Raw genomic sequence first — 16,038 nt, 5'->3', positions numbered from 1 at the left:
TGCCAGCAGGATAGTCACAAGTTAATTAGCTCTTACCCCTGCTTAGACTCTTCTGCGGTTCCCCATTGTTCGCATTTTTACGAGCCCGTTCCTTTTACATGTTCAGTCGTTAACTGCTTCTATAAAGCTGCCCCACGAATTTACGGCGTAGTAGTCCCTGTTCGGCGATTTCACTATCTACCTGGGGCGGAGTGTCACCCCCAGGGGCCGAGAAAAATTTATAAATACGCGATAAGAGTGGTACAGATTTGTTGCACGACCTCTCCGCGATAAGCAGCGAGCTCGAGAAGAACGATCCCAGCGTTCTACCCTTACGGATCGGTGAACCCCTTCGAACAATTAGTTAATATCGTTTCTGAAGGATTCTCGGAAATGAATCGTCAGAAATGGGGACGGGGATTTAATCGAGTAATATTGCTATTAATACTGCACTTATTAAATACAAAACTGAGCTGAAAACGGGAGTTGAAGAGGGAAAATGTAAATGAGTTACTTATAAGGATAATAATATAATAAAGGAGGGCGGAGAGCAATATAGAATATTTCAATATTAGTTAGGTATTAGTTATAAGTTATTAATTATAAGGGTTGAAGAGCCAAAGAGAAGTACCTGAGCACCAAATACGGGAAAATTGGGATACGATTTTAAGCGTGAAGTTTAAAGTGCGGGATGAATGAATATGACAAAAATATAGAACAGCGATTTCGAACTGAATAATTAATTTATTTTAACGGATCGTGAATTCTTCCATTTTCGTAAGCTTTAATATCGCGGTGTAATGGCCTGTAACGCCAATTTAAACTTTGGTATGTCTGAGAGGTATACTTGGAGAGCAAAGGGTTAATATATATCTTCCGTATAGTGTCCCCAGAAACTACCACCTAAGTAACTACTTGTCCATTGGTATTCGGACCCTTTCACGCAAAGACACTTGTGTGTTTCGCAACTATCATAGTGTTCCACGCCTACTCAGTCCCCAGAGATCACTGTATCAGAGTCACAACTCACAGATTTGTTCACATAAATTAACAAGAACAATTAACTCTGGAAGTTACTATCTTGCTTTTACTTCCTGGTGCCTAGATCGGATATAACTTAATTCATGAGTTATTAAAATTATTCTATTAATAAAAGTCAAGGCTACACGCATGTAGCACTCTTTCACTGCTATAGAAATATAAAAAGTGCCCCTTGTGAAAAGTAATAATACTAATAATAATAATTCTTTAATGCACCAGTAGATATTACGAAAATAACAAAAAAGCAAATACATATAACAAAATAAGGAGGAGAAAAATAGTAGAGTTAGAAATTACATAGTACTAAGTAGATGACCCGTTACCCGGTTTCACCCAGGAATTATTATTATTATTATTATTATTTATTATTTTAGATAACTTATTTATAAATAGCCTATAATCTAATCTCGGACGTATTTAATGTATATTCAAAATTTCATTGAAATCTGTCCAGCCGTTTAAGCGTGAAAGAAGGACAAACAAACAGACAACGTGTCACTTTTATATATTACTAAGGACTAAGGACTAAGGATAAGGATTAGGGGTGTGCGGGTACCCAAAATTACGGGACCCAATTTGCGATTCGGGAGCCGACTTTCTTGCTTAAAAATTCTTAAATCTGATCCCATTGCAAGTTCACAACTTAAAAGTTTTCGAGTCTCGGGTACATACCCGATAACTTTTAAGTTGTGATTTTACAGTGTGATCAGATTTAAGAATTTTTAAGCAAGAAAATCGGCTCCCGAATCCCAAATTGGTTCCCGCAATTTCGGGTACCCGCACACCCCTAGTAAGTATATATAAAAATACGAGTACAGCAAACTTTCGCTATAAGCGTGTTTCAACTACGCGCTGTATGCGCGTCGCTATCCCCGAGCGCGCGCCTATAGCGAGAGTTTACTGTGCCCTGCAAAAGGCGAGGTCCAGCTGTCAGCTGTTGCTAACCTAACCAAAAGTCCCTTAGAAATATATTTTGCGAGTGGAACTCGTGGGCCCCTGAAAATATTACAACACCATAATGTCCAGAAACTTTCCAACATTTAATACGCGTATATTGGGAGCCTCGGGCGACCTTTCGTTAAAGCATCTCGCAAAGGCCTTGCTTCTCGGGATTCCATCGATGTGTAGCCGACAACTCGATTATCCAGGGATGTTGTGCCAGGTCGAAATAAAATTAACATAGCTTCCACGGTGTAGACGGCCAATGACAAACGCGGCGTACCTATGTGGAAGAAAAGATTTCCCAATCTTATTTGTTCGTGGGATTCGCGCGCCGTTGGACGTTATCGAGCAATTTCGCAGAACGGCGACGTGGACGGCCCGTGGGACGTGATAAAACTCGCGCGCCGACAAACGAATCAAACGAAATTGCTACTTTAGCTGCAGTTACGCCGGATCGTGATAAAAAACGAGGAGGCCACTGCCGTGGAGCTCGGTATTGCTTCGATATCGCGCCCGAAGTTTGGAAACTGTATGTATGACGCGAACCCTTGGGAAATAAAGGCCTAGTGTCTTCTCAATGAATGATCAACGCGTAGTGGTGGACGCTCGGTCTCGAATTCTTTATTGCAAGCGTGATAGGATGAAGCGGCCGGTGTATTTGCAAGGCAATCGTTAGAAGAATGCCTTATTTTTGGTCTGGCTTTTATCGGGCCTCTTGCTGGAACAGACGCCATTTGTGGGTGGAGTATCTTTTCTCCCCTTGGCGAGTGTAAAGCACACCCTTCGCGGTAAGCTGCCACCAAGTGAATCTACCACTTCCGTGGATAGGGTAAATAAATCGCTGATGGCGGGAGTATCACGTGTCAGGAGCGCGCGGCTGGCGAGATTCTGGTCAGGTGGATTCGGATGTGGTTTAAGGAACCATGTCCTGTTTGTGGGTTAATCCACAGTTAATTCATAGGGATTTGGATTTTTAAAAGGGGTATTACAGTGGTCTCTGACGCTGAGGTACTGAGCGCGTCTTCTTATCTTCAAGAGCCTCTCAAGTTTCACTTATTTCAGTTACCTAGGAATTACAATGGGGTATCTTATAACGAACTGACCCGTTCTATATAGAACATTGTTCGTTATAACATTCGTCAGTTACAGGATACATATATAATATGAAGGTAATAGGTATACGTATAAGGATAGTACATATAAGGGCCTTGCAGCAAGAGGGGTGCAGGTCCATATTTACCAACTTCAAGTAAATTAGAATAGACTGTTCATAAAATTATTGCTGTGACTTAACATTAAAAAGAGAACGTAGCTATGAGCTACAAACAAGTAAAAGTGGTGGAAATCACAGTTTTCGAATTATAACTGTAATAAATTTAGAGATATTACATATTTCGAGGTCTGCCGCTTGTTTCTGTATCACCCGATTTCGATGAAATTTTCAGCATGTATAGGTACCTACTTAAAGCTACAAAAGGCATTTTTTAAATATTTTTTAAAAGGCGCAGATAAAAAAAAATTGAAATAACGACCTTTACTAATTTTTACGCTATTCCGACCAATTGCATTTTTTTTAATGCTAGAAGCTTAAAAAAAAACTGAAGTCGTTTGAACAAATTGTAAAAAAGTTATTCTGTTTTAAAGGGTGTCCCAAAACATTTGTCCGGCACTGTATGTCCCGAAATCATATTTATCTACTATTGCATATTTAAACCGGTTTTTCTCGAAAACACTCAAAGTGGACATACAGTATTTATGCACTAAGCAGCGCTGTCCAAGGTCGCTCACGCGTGAGCTTGGGGTTCTCCCACTCTTGTTCGCTTTGTCAGGCATATCGCGCGACGCTAACCGCGTAGACGCTGGCCCGGCTAGCCTGTCATGGCAGCCTTCTCAGCGTCGCGCGGTCTCCTTGACAACGGAAGGCACGCTGTGCGAGAGAAAGATTGGAAGGGGAAGCAGGCGCGTGAGGGGCCCCTACGCTGGACACCGCAGCCTTCTTAATACGAAATGCGTAAAATAAGAAAGTAACACGCCTTCTCCCCCTTCCACAAACCTTTCCATAACGTTTGCTTTGAAGTTCTAGATTTTAAGTGCTAGTCCCACGAAGACTTGGGATCTTCATGGGGCGATCTTCACTACGTATGTCGTAATTGTAATTCGGAGTAGGTAAAATTGAATACCTATCATTCAACTAAATACACAATACCACAGAAATGTTCGAAGCTGGTTATGCTTTCTACCTTTCGTTATTTAAAATTTATTTGTTTTTATGTTACTTACAATATGTTTATTTAAATGTTTCTTTCTATCGTTTCTTATAGTAAAAAAATTTACATAGCTTTGGAGGAAGTGTTTTTACTTAATTCTCCTCAAAATAATTAGTGCCACTTTCGTCCTACCCCTGCAGGACAAAAATAACAATCACAGTCACTGCGGAAAGCTCTTTGACTACCTACTTACCACGTAAGGCTGAATCTGTGGTGAAATAATAGCCCAAGAAACATACCATCTTAAGGCATAATTTTCACTTTTACATCTGTAAAAGGTAATTGCAGGCTAGGCCAAAAATAAAAGATCTTACTTTCGTCCCCGCTCTCTCCTACGTATTATAAATTTAATTTACTATATTTAACTTTTATTCATTGCACACATCTGTACAGCGGATTGTATTTCCCCGCGTTCACTGTAACATATTCGTTCGTTGTAAGCGTTTTAATTTAATGAGAATTGATTTAATGAGAGTAACTGTTCGTTATAAACATTCGTTCGTTATAGAATACCCGACTGTATTTTGAATGGCCATTTCAATGTGCAGAAATGGAAGCTACACCACCGCATGGTGGCACAGGCTACATTAACATCTTTAAATACGAATGCATGGTGTCCCATTGAGTCTATTCCCCAATAAATTGCACCACTCGGTGGCTGGCACGAAACTGACGGCAGCTCCAGCTGAAGACGATATCGTGTCACCACTTATCGCCATTAGCACCCGTCGATCGCCACCCGATTTCGACGAATTAATATCGATGGGCTGTGACGCACCCGAGTTTCGGCTGCTGATGGAAATTAGCCGCCATATTAGCGTCAATCACTCGGCGGATGCTCGCACAGCGTTCCAGCCCCGGCGCGGACTATTTTCAAGCGACGCATAAACCTTCGCGGCGTCCAGAATTCAATAATTACGATTGCGCTGCGGCAGACTTAATTCCCGATTCTCCGCGAGGAAAATAGAAGACAGGGAAATTAACATTTCATTTGCACTAGCTCCCGTCGCGGTTTATGGTAATCGACGGCGAAACGATGAAGCTATTAACACCCGCAGCGGTATTCTGTATTTCCGTGAACGATGCAGAAATTTTCCGACTGTCCCCGAACCCTGTCAATTCTAATATCCCTTCCCGCTGGTACGCCGATTACGACACCGAACAAAGTGGAGCGCTCTGAATTGCCCCGGCCGTACGAAAACGGGAGGAAAGAGTTCGAAGGGGGCCGTCGCGTTTCCACTCGATACTAATTCCAATCTTATCGAACGACCGCGGGGCGGCGGGGGTCCGTTCACTCCGTGAAATCGAAATTGTCCGGTGGGACGCGTGACTGCGGTGGGTTACGTTCACGAGCGCAGCGAGTTGTCGCGTAATAGACTCGCGCGAGAGCTCCGATTGTTCGTAGCCGGCCGGCGAACCGTGACGCGGACAATACACTTCCATCGAGCGGCAACGGTCGTCCGCGAGACGCGCGGTTAAGTATCGGGCGATTCCGAATGTCCTTGCGTATTTCGAAGGACGATGACGGCCAGGGCCGAATTAAGGGGGATCCTATTATCTGGGCTAAAAACATAGCAAAATGTGGGATTTTTTTTTTAAGAAACCAGCGATTCGATTCGTCTGAAATTTGGAACATGTTTTGATGCATCTTTGGAGAAGCTGTAGGTTTTTTTTTATTTATTTCTAACCGTAAATATAGTAGTTATGAACGATCGACTATCACGCTGCGCAAAATTCGTCGTTCGTTGGTGAGCATGATATTTATCTACCAGGTAATCTGAAACAGCAAAATGAAACGGCGTTTTATTTTATATATATGTAGCTTGAATTTGATGAACCAGCAGAAAACAAAAAAAAATATTGAGCAGTGTGGAGAGATTTCAAACTGAAAGGTCTGAACCTTTAATTTTTGCTATCCAATTTTGTATCAATTTTCTTTTGTAACAAGAGAAGTACAGAACTTAGCGGTATTCTTGTTCATCAAATTCAAGTTACATATATACATAGTGAAACGTTGTTTCATTTTTCTGCTTCAGATTACCTGGAAGGTAAATATCATGCACACCAGCTGACGACGAGTTTTGCGTGGCGTGACGCATAACTCCTATATTTATTATTAAAAATGAATGAAAAAAATACTGCTACTTCTTCAAGGATGCATAAAAACATGGTCCAAATTTCAGGTGAATCGAAATCCTAGGTTCTTAAAAAAAAATTCCTAAACTTTGCTATGTTTTCAGCGCATAAAATAGTATTCCCCCTTAAGACCCTTAGAGGCCCTAAGCATTTAAAGGATTTTAAGGCCCCCTTATACAGGGTGAGCACTCCAACGCAATTAGACTAAAACCTGTTTCTAACAAAAGTTGGACTTTAAAATTCAGAAAATTTCACCCCTTTCTACTGATCAGTGGCGCACTGAGAATTTAATCCTGGGGGAAGCCAAGTTGGCAAGATAAAAATATTTTCAATAAAATTCATTAGGTGATTATAAAAATTTATTTAAAGAATAAAATCCAGTTTTCTTTTCTTTTTACGAAGCTCTAAATTACTTCCACTCCTTCTTTCTTTTTCTTTGGGAATGCCAGGGCCCCTTGGGTCCCCCTCTGGGTGCACCACTGCTCCTGATGCCCCAAGCACGTGCTTATTTTGCTTATTAGTTAATTCAACACTGATGATGGCAAGAAGTCATGTCAAGAGAGGAAAACCACATAATGATTAAACATTTTTCCTCGTAATAAAGCACCCCCAAACGAAAGTATGCGAAGGCTTTTGTAATAACCTGATATATATATTACAGAGATTGCGGGAGGTGACTGGTCGATTTTTAAATGAGATTGAAGCACGGACTGCGAAAGTGGCCAGCCGAAAGCAGCGGCTGGAGCGGAGAAAACCGAACACAGGGGATGATAACGCGACGGTTCCGTGCGATTTCGCGACGGTGGCTGGCGTAACGAGGGGTCGCTAGAGGGGACCTGACGTAACGGGTAAAAATTGGATTTAAGGCTCGAGGGTGGCCGTGGCGAACGGTTGGGAAATATTGCCCACCCCCTCGTCTCCAGTGATGAAGTGTGTATTAAGTCAGAGCAGTTCTTCTCTGTCCTGTTTCGGTGGGCACCCAGCCCTTAGCGAACGTTTCGAATTCTACCTGCCTGCTTCTCTCTTTAACTACATCAATATTGCGTGTAACGCAGGTTTTGGATAATATTCATTAACGATCCATTCCGAGGGACGAGTAGGCACTTCCACGATGGCGACTCCCTTAGGGTTGTTAAACTGTTAGACTCTACGGAGCGTTAATTTTGTGGGGTTGGGAGTTCTGCTGCTTTTTATTCCACTGCCTGTTCGCGATGTCTCGGGGTTTATTTTCTACATATTGTTATGTGCTGCCCAAAATAGTGTCGACACGTGGCGCAAGCTGGAACTCATTACGCGTCTTCGTGGAAGGCATTTCCGAGCCGCGCTGGTGAAATTTTTAATTAACGCGGGATAAATGAAAGTCGTTAACCGAGCATTCGGTATGCGGTTTGTCGTGTCTTGGGAAGAAAATGGAGTACTGTAAAACTGCTGTAGGATATTTAGAATCTCACTCAGGGTTTCTGCTTTTTTTGCAACATTTGTCTTGCTTTTAGGTATTCCACTAGGCGAGAAGGTGAAAAGGCGAAACGGAAGCACGTTCCCCGTATATACTGTCTTTTTTTATAGAAGCTTCTTGAAGTATTGGCTAATTAGATTGCGTACAGTTACGATTGATCTCCCCAGAGGCAAAAAACCTTCAACCTAATTGAATCAGCTTTAACAATCCTTTTCATACACAAAATTCCTTCTGAACTGTTGATCTTCTTGTGGAATACACGGAAAGAGTGAAACACGAATTTAACATAAAACCTGACTATCTGATTTTAATCTTTGAATTATCTGAATATCACTTTGACTATTTACTTTATTCCACAAACATCTATGTCGTTACTTCTACAAAAAAGTTCCACGACTCAGGAGTCGTGTATCTTCAGTCAATTGTTGCTATATTCTCGAACAGAGTTGGACATTAATTAAATAAAAAATTATTCAAATAAAGGTTCAAATAAAAATTATTTGAGCTTTAGATTATTTGACGAATAAAGTTAATTTTTTTATTCGGCCCACGACGAATAATTTTTTTTAACTTTTATTCCTCATTCGAAATGTTTATTTAACCCTTAGTGGTCACGTTTCTGTAAAGTTACGCGGTGGTCACACTGGGTCCAATGGACTCGGCCGATTTTTAAACAGTATCGGTCCAATCGAGCCCCGAAAATTATAATACACACTTTGAACATTGAAGAATGTGGAATAGTCGCGTTTTAGTAAGAAATGAAATGGCAACATGTACTAAAAAAAATCAGAAAGGTGTAAAATCCTGAAAAACGAGTTTTTTACTAAAACAATAATAACTCTTTTATTTGTCAACTAATTTTCATGCAGATTGTGGCTGATACTAATAAGATATAGTCCTTGTAAAAAATGTACAGTTTCATACAGTGCGTTTCAAGAAACGTATTTATTTTGAGATCTGAAGATGGTCAATTCTGTAGTAAAAAACCACGTTTAATTTAGAGAAATAAATATTTATTATTATTATAATCATTCTTATTATTATTAAATAATTATTATTATATTTATTCATAAGAAAGTAATTTAACAATGAAAGGAATTGAATCTAGTCTTCTCCCACGCATTAAGCACACAATATACATTCTGTGTTCGTACTCATTAAACACACATATAAATAAATTATTAAGTAAATTTCTCGAATTAGAGTAGAAAAAAATTCATTTTTTCGATAAAATTTACGCGTTGGTGACAAATGGGTCCGATGGACCCACGCTCAAAACCGATGTTTTTGTAACGGCTGCCACTCATCAACAAACTTTCTGATTCAAAAACTGACGTTCTCTTCCAAAAGAGAAAACCTCAAATTTCCAAAAAATGTCAGGTCAATGCCATTTCAGAGCCAGGAACTTAACGGTATCATGCTCCAAAGTTAAAAAGCGGGTCCATCGAAATCAGTGTGACCAGGAAGGGTTAAATAAAATGTTTTCTCATCGCCTTTTCTTCCTTTTCACAGCATACATTATCACCCCGATCAAATCTAGTACGAAGAATGTACCCTTCCGTCTCCAGCATCCCCCCAGGTCTTCGGGACAAGCAGTCGCCATTCTCGTTACTCGCAGGGTGTTCAAGAACAATTTCCAAATTCTATCTTGCAAAGAGTAGCTTAAATTTCTTGGCCACTAGAATTTGTAATACAATGTCAACCCTCCTCCTCGTTTAACCAGTGACGATCCCTTAACGAATTCCTTCCCGCTGAATCCCAGTGGGATCCATTAACACGGGTTGAAGCTTGAAGCGGAACGGCCAACCCGTGTAAGCCGGGGTCATTTATTGGGGGGTTTATCTACAATTTAAAAGGACAGGTTGGCTGTTGTAAAAAAGCGTTATCTTTGCTATTCCTTCCATCACGATCCGCCATCAATCAGCTCGCGGAGGGGCGGCAAGTGGCCGCGCATCGGAGCGCTCGCTGTTGGGAGTAATTTGCAGTAAGAAAAATTCCCGGTAGCTGTAAGGAGATCGATGATAACGCGGCGGTAAGCTCGGCACGAACAACACGTGCCAGACGGATCCTCTTTTTTCAAAAGGGGCTTTATAAAATTTGTATATCCCCCGCAAGGAGGCCGATCCTCGTGTGTAAGCTCGCGTAAAAGCCGACTGCTTGTCAAGATATTAAAATAGACGCTCGCGGACTGTGCACGAAAGCCCAGCGCGGTTTATGAAATTTTAACGGGAGGACTGAAATTTCGCCTCCCCACGTGGCGAAGGGGTGACATTATTTAAAATGGTCCACCTCGATTTCTTTCGTCTTAGGAAACGTCCCCAACGCGAAAATTCTGACATTAACCGTTCGTAGTCACACTTTATTATAATCAGAAATTGGTCAAAAGGGGTTCATTGCACCCCAGCGTCATTATTTTTCAATCTTTTGACTTTTGTGCTCTAATAGTCTTTTGATGAAATTTGTAGTTGAAAAAATGGTTGTAGAAAAAAGCGATGCTTGCGTTGAAATTCACCAAATTTTTAAACTTTAATATTAAGCTCCAATAATTTACAGAAATATTGGCGAAGAAACAAAAACTGCCTGGGGCGTGATACACTCTGTGCGAAGGGAATGAAACTTCTTGCGAATGTAGTCTACCTTGAGAATTACCTACTCATCGCCGGGGATCACGCAGCTACGGTGTTGCCGGATGATTAAGGGTTGCCCGGCAAGAGTTTTTGTTTTCATCCCCCAAGTTTTTATCGCAAGACAGTGATACCTACTTCCTTCATCCTGCCCACCTACGATCCCTTCTTCGATGTTCCACATCTGATTTTCCTGATGGCGTAGATGAGCCCGGCCAACCCCCTCTGCGGGACTCGGGGTCGATTTGATATTTTAGTTCGTGTTGGCTTGCGAATGTCGCAGGGGATTGATATTTCAGGAGGTCCGTCTTAATGATTGGGGTTCACGCATCATACCCTGTATTGCGGAGGAAGTGATGAGAAGAAATTGGAAGAAGTTGGATCTGGAACTGTCAGGGAAGTTGGTCGATTTATTTTTCTTCTTCTTGTATCTCCCAGCGATCGCCTTCGTTTCGATGTAACGATCCACCCGTCAAAACTTTTCTTGCGAAGATTCTTTGAAGATTCTACTGATGTTGTCTGCTTTAATTTGTTCTCCACTTCCCTTTCCTGACTCGGTTTTTCTTATGTTAAATTCGGTACCGATTGAAGTATATTTATTGTGAATTATTCCTTTAAGAGTTATATTCCGCGGACGTGATTTTAACTGAAGGATTCTGTTTCACGTTATTTTTCATTCTCTGTTGCATCGCGCATGTGTGCGAATGCAACGTAATGCGGATACCTATCATATCCTGCCTCGTGTAACTCATACCTGTTTAAAAATGCAATAAGGATATCGCATTGAACGAATGCACCGATTCAATTACTGCTCCGCCGTTTTTTTATTGCGCGTTACTTTATACACGGTATGAAGCACCATTTTCAAAATTCAACTGTAATTAACGTCCGATATTTACAGGGTACCCAGCGGTAATTAGAGATAAATAAATGCTTCCATAATGTGGTAATGAGAGTGATAAATATTTTCGAGATAGCGATGATTAACGCAGAGTTATAGGAAGTGGAAATATATAACGAATAATTAAATAATAAATCAGAAAATATATGTGTTAGAATCGAAGTTTTAATTAAAAATGTAGAAATTCGTTATGGGGATCGTTAATATATGACTCCATTGTATCATAGCTGTTCGATCATTGTGTAATTAACGCAACATTGATTCCTGCGCCTCTCTACTTGTTATTTTAAAGGAAATAGTTAGACTGGTGGAACGTATGGAATATTACGTTTATATGGAACATTATTTAAGCAGCCTTCAGCGTGTTTATTTACAAGAGAATGACCAGAATCGTATACACTTGATTCTCGATGTATAAAAAGGAGCTTCAACCATTGAAAAACTTACGATAAACACATTGAATCATAGAGGTACTCGACATTTTTATTATTACAGCACTGAACTCGGTGAGATTATTAAAAACTAATCCAGGTACAATGCTTTCAGTGATACACATGATCCAAGTTGAGGTGTGAAATTTGGTTTCATCAAGGGTTTCATTCATATCATAGTAGGAAAAGCGGGGTAATTCCGGCTAGGTACATAAGCATATAAAATTGCTATATAATTTCAGGAAGTTACACATTTGTTAGTTTGTTTATGTTCATTCATAGCCTGAAGTTTCTATTAGTATGGCCGAGAAACCATAAATTTACGTTTTAACCACAATTGGAAACTTAACACATAAAGAGAGTAAGAAATTTTATAAAAGAAAATCTTATTTTAGAAAAGAAAGTAAGAAAACTGTTAAATTAATAAAAAAATAATTATTCTTTGCTTTAAAATTAATTACTACACTTCTGGGGGATCCCATCCTATACTCATTGGCTACATGCGGATCACCGGGACACCACTATTCTATTCACCACCTCTTCCGAATTCTTTGCAAAAATAGCAAATATCGTCCGCTCCTTTTTCTTCAAAAGTCTCTGAAACCTGAGTCGTCCGATTCAAAATTCAGTTTTCTTCTTTGTGTTAATAAATTTGTCTTGGCTCCCATTTTTACACCTTCTTCGTAATTGTTTTATAAGTCCGGAGCATCTAAAGCACAGAAATGCAATGTTAAAAAAAAGCTGGCTGGAATTACACTTCAATTTTTGTCGCTATTAAGTATTCCTGCTTGCTTTTGACTTGGAATCCAAGACATCAAAAATTGCTATAGCGTACCTAGAAATTCAGCTTGAGATATTTAGCGACCCAACTTTCGTTGGGTACAGAAAAAATTGTCTTATAGACTCATCAATTGCTCCCCTCCACGGAAATCTTTAGTAAAAGGCGAAAGATTTATGCGTTAGTTGAAGGGAAACCAGAGTACCTATTCCACCGTTACACTGACAGTTATGCTACCCGGAGCTCGCTTTCAACAGCGAGAAACATCTCCCTCTAGTGAGAATCGGGCGCACTAAGCAGTTAGACTACTGTGACGGCCCGAAAAAGTAGGTAATCTTCTGCTGCATATTGTAGAAAAACTAATCAGCCGATTAAATTGCGGTTTAGCACTTGATTTCGGCATATTCTAAAGCATTAAAAAGCATTATAAAAATTAAGAAAATATGTGTATATATGTCACGAGGTGGCTCCGAACTGATGGTCTTTCTTAAACGGCGTACCTCCTAACTCAAATTTGGATTGTCTAAAACAAGAATCCAAAAGTTGTCTATTAAGTGTAATGTTATTCCTAAGCATTAACGGACCCGATTTTTAATATTTTGAAAATTCGCTGAATAACAGCGTGTTGAAGAAGAGGATGTCGATTTTCAAAAAATTTAACTCCGGAAAAAAAGGAATTTACAAAAAAATGGCCCGTTAATGTTTAGAGAATGTAACAACAAAGGTGTCTGCAAAATTTCCTCACAATTGCATCAATACAGATTGAGAAATCATGTACCTACACCGTTTTGAAAACTATCGTTCGGCGCGCAGACATTCGAGTGTGCGTTCGGCTCTGTATCTCCAAAACTAAGCCATATTTTTATTTCAAACCTTTTGCACGCCATTCTAAAGATTTTAAACTAATATTTAAGCGAAAAAAATACAATTTTTCGACCGTTTTACAGTATTCTAACCCCTTAAAAGCAAAAAAGTTGTTCAAAATGAGATCCACTTTTACAAATAATTTCCACCCACCTCACATCACATAACCGACACTCACATTAGAGCCGAGTACATTCGCCCCTGAATTATGATTTCCTGCTCGCGTGTCCCTAGCCCTTTCGTGTCTCTTCATCAAACTTCGCCCTACCTCCTGATATTCCGCGTGTCCCTCTCGTTCCCTCGTTCCCGTAACTTTTACGCGGTACTTTATAAATTACACACTGCCTCGTTATCCGACACTTATTTAGTTTCACTAGCGCCACGGTACACTCGACTTAATGGGAATCAAGGTGTCGCCGTTATCTCGCACGCTTCCATTCAACCGCCGAGACGTTCCCAGCCACGATACACAAAGCCTTCTGCGCGGCAAGAAGCCGCGGGCAAATAAATCACCCAGTCCTCTCGGCAAAACGTTTCCGCCGGAACTTAAAGTTAGTAGTCGGACGGATTGCGCCGTCCCTGAAAAGTAATTATATCCGTCGACCCGTTCCGAATGAATTGCGCGTCCTATATATCTACCCTTTGTGATCCAACATCCTACTTAGCCTGGTATACCCGCCGTAAACGTCGCGACACCTAAGAACCTGCGACAGATTGTACTCTGAAATTTTCGTAGTTAACAGGGAAGTGTTGTTTCCGGGGCTAAAAACGTAGCAAAGTTTGGATTTTTTTTTTAAAGAAACCAGCGATTCGACCCATCTGAAATTTGCACCATGTTTTTATGCATCTTTAACGAAGTTGCAGTTTTTGTTTTATTTAGAATCAATTGTACACGCAGGTGGCGTTGATCCCGAATGATTACTCCTCGTGTTTCGTGACCAATGGGAATCCGTTTTCGCTGGATCTCTAAGCAAGTGTGTATCACGCGCTCATCATGCACGAGCGCGTTGCTCACTCGACCCTTACTTCTCTTCTACCTCTGCACAAAGCAGCACTCGATGCGTCTGTCTCTGTGGAGTGAAAAAGCTGGGAAATCACGCTAGGTCGAATCAATATTCCCCGCGGTAATTATTACTCAGCTCTCCGGTTCCATGCTGCCGGTGCAACGCTGCATCAGCCGTTTAAAATGGCACCCGACTAGCGCAGGATTTATCCGAGGCTCGCGGGATGTTGCATCAAAGGTATGAAAAATATATACAAGAGCTTGCTTTACGGGAGGGTAGAAATTAGAGAAAGTAATTCACGACTGACGGTTTGCTTTGCATCGGGAAAAGAAGAGGGTCGCGTCGAAGCTGCCGGCGCAGGAATATTCGCTTTTCCCCCGCACGGGCAAGTAATCCTTTGCATCCCGTGCCTTTTACATATACGCCTCTGCTCGTCGCGTTTCTAATCTTTCCCAGGTCTGAAATTTATTTTCCCTGGATTTATATGCCTTCTGCTAAGTAAGCCCATCTGCATTTCAAATATCACCCTTGATTCGCTCCCTCGCCGACCGTGGCCCGTCGTTTTTTGCAAATTTATCGGCGGGAGGTCACGTACGCCCTCCCCCCCCCCAGCGCCCCGCCACCCCCTCCCTTGATCCCCTGGCCAAAGGAGTCCGCGCGCGATAATGCAGCGTAAGGAGGAGTCAGACGTGAGATATTACAATCTTCGGATGAAATCGGCGCGGAGTGCGAAGGGAAAAGTAGTCGGGAACTTTTTAGATGATACTGGAGTTTATTGGAATCCCGAATACACTGTCAACAGGTTTCTCGGGCGACTTTTAATTGAGGTGAGATTGTCTTGAGGGGAGTTCTACCTTGTGGGGCCGAAAAATAAGTGAGTCTTTGTGAATTTTTTGAACCAAAATTATTCGACAAATTAATTTGACGCTTGGCAGGCTGTTTTATAGTATCTTGAACTACTGTTCTGAATTATTGTGTGACGGTAAAAAAATACATGGCAGATATAGAGCGCTGACTTGAGAGCGTTGAAAAAAATGAGTGGTCCTTGTGTTGATGAAAAGTACCTGCAGGATTATCTGAAACGTAAAAGGGTAAATAGGCTCTTAATCTGTATGAGTGTGGCTATGTGTGGTAGTAGATTGGTTGCCGTATCCGTTACCGTTCCTTTTGTTATTCAAAGTTGTTCCCGATTTTTGGGCGAAATTAGCTTCATCTTCTTCAGAAGGCTGCCATTTTCACATATTTTAATTTTCCTTAATGAATTTACTACCACAGATAGCCACATTTATACAGATTAAGAATCTCTTTTCCTCTTTCTGCTTCAGATGATCCTGAGAGTACTTTACATCAACGCCAGGACCACCCGATTTTTTTCAACGCTCTCAGTCAGCTCTCTGTATCTGCCATGTTTCTTTTTTACCGTCATCACAAAAATTCAGAACAATAGTCCAAGATACTGTAAAACAGCCTGCCAAGTTTCTAATTAATTTGTCGAACAGTGTTTCTACAAAAAATTCACAAAAATCATCTATTTTCGGCCCCAGAAGGTAGAATTCACTCTTAAGGCGGATTCACACGTATCAGTTCCGTGACGGTTCTGTGCCGTCAGTAACAA

General features: G+C 40.9%; 1 non-coding gene across 1 annotated transcript; it reads right to left on the bottom strand.

The window, feature by feature from the left end:
• Window positions 1-12,639: 12,639 nt before the first annotated feature.
• Window positions 12,640-12,760, bottom strand: LOC143376127 (U5 spliceosomal RNA). Its single transcript, XR_013087031.1, has one exon. It is a non-coding gene; the product is annotated as a U5 spliceosomal RNA (small nuclear RNA).
• Between the last annotated feature and the right edge of the window lie 3,278 nt (window positions 12,761-16,038).

This window comes from Andrena cerasifolii, chromosome 13, assembly GCF_050908995.1.
Source record: "Andrena cerasifolii isolate SP2316 chromosome 13, iyAndCera1_principal, whole genome shotgun sequence".
Lineage (NCBI taxonomy): Eukaryota > Metazoa > Arthropoda > Insecta > Hymenoptera > Andrenidae > Andrena > Andrena cerasifolii.
The sequence above is the reverse complement of the archived record's forward strand: the minus strand, read 5'-3'. Positions and strand labels throughout refer to the sequence as shown.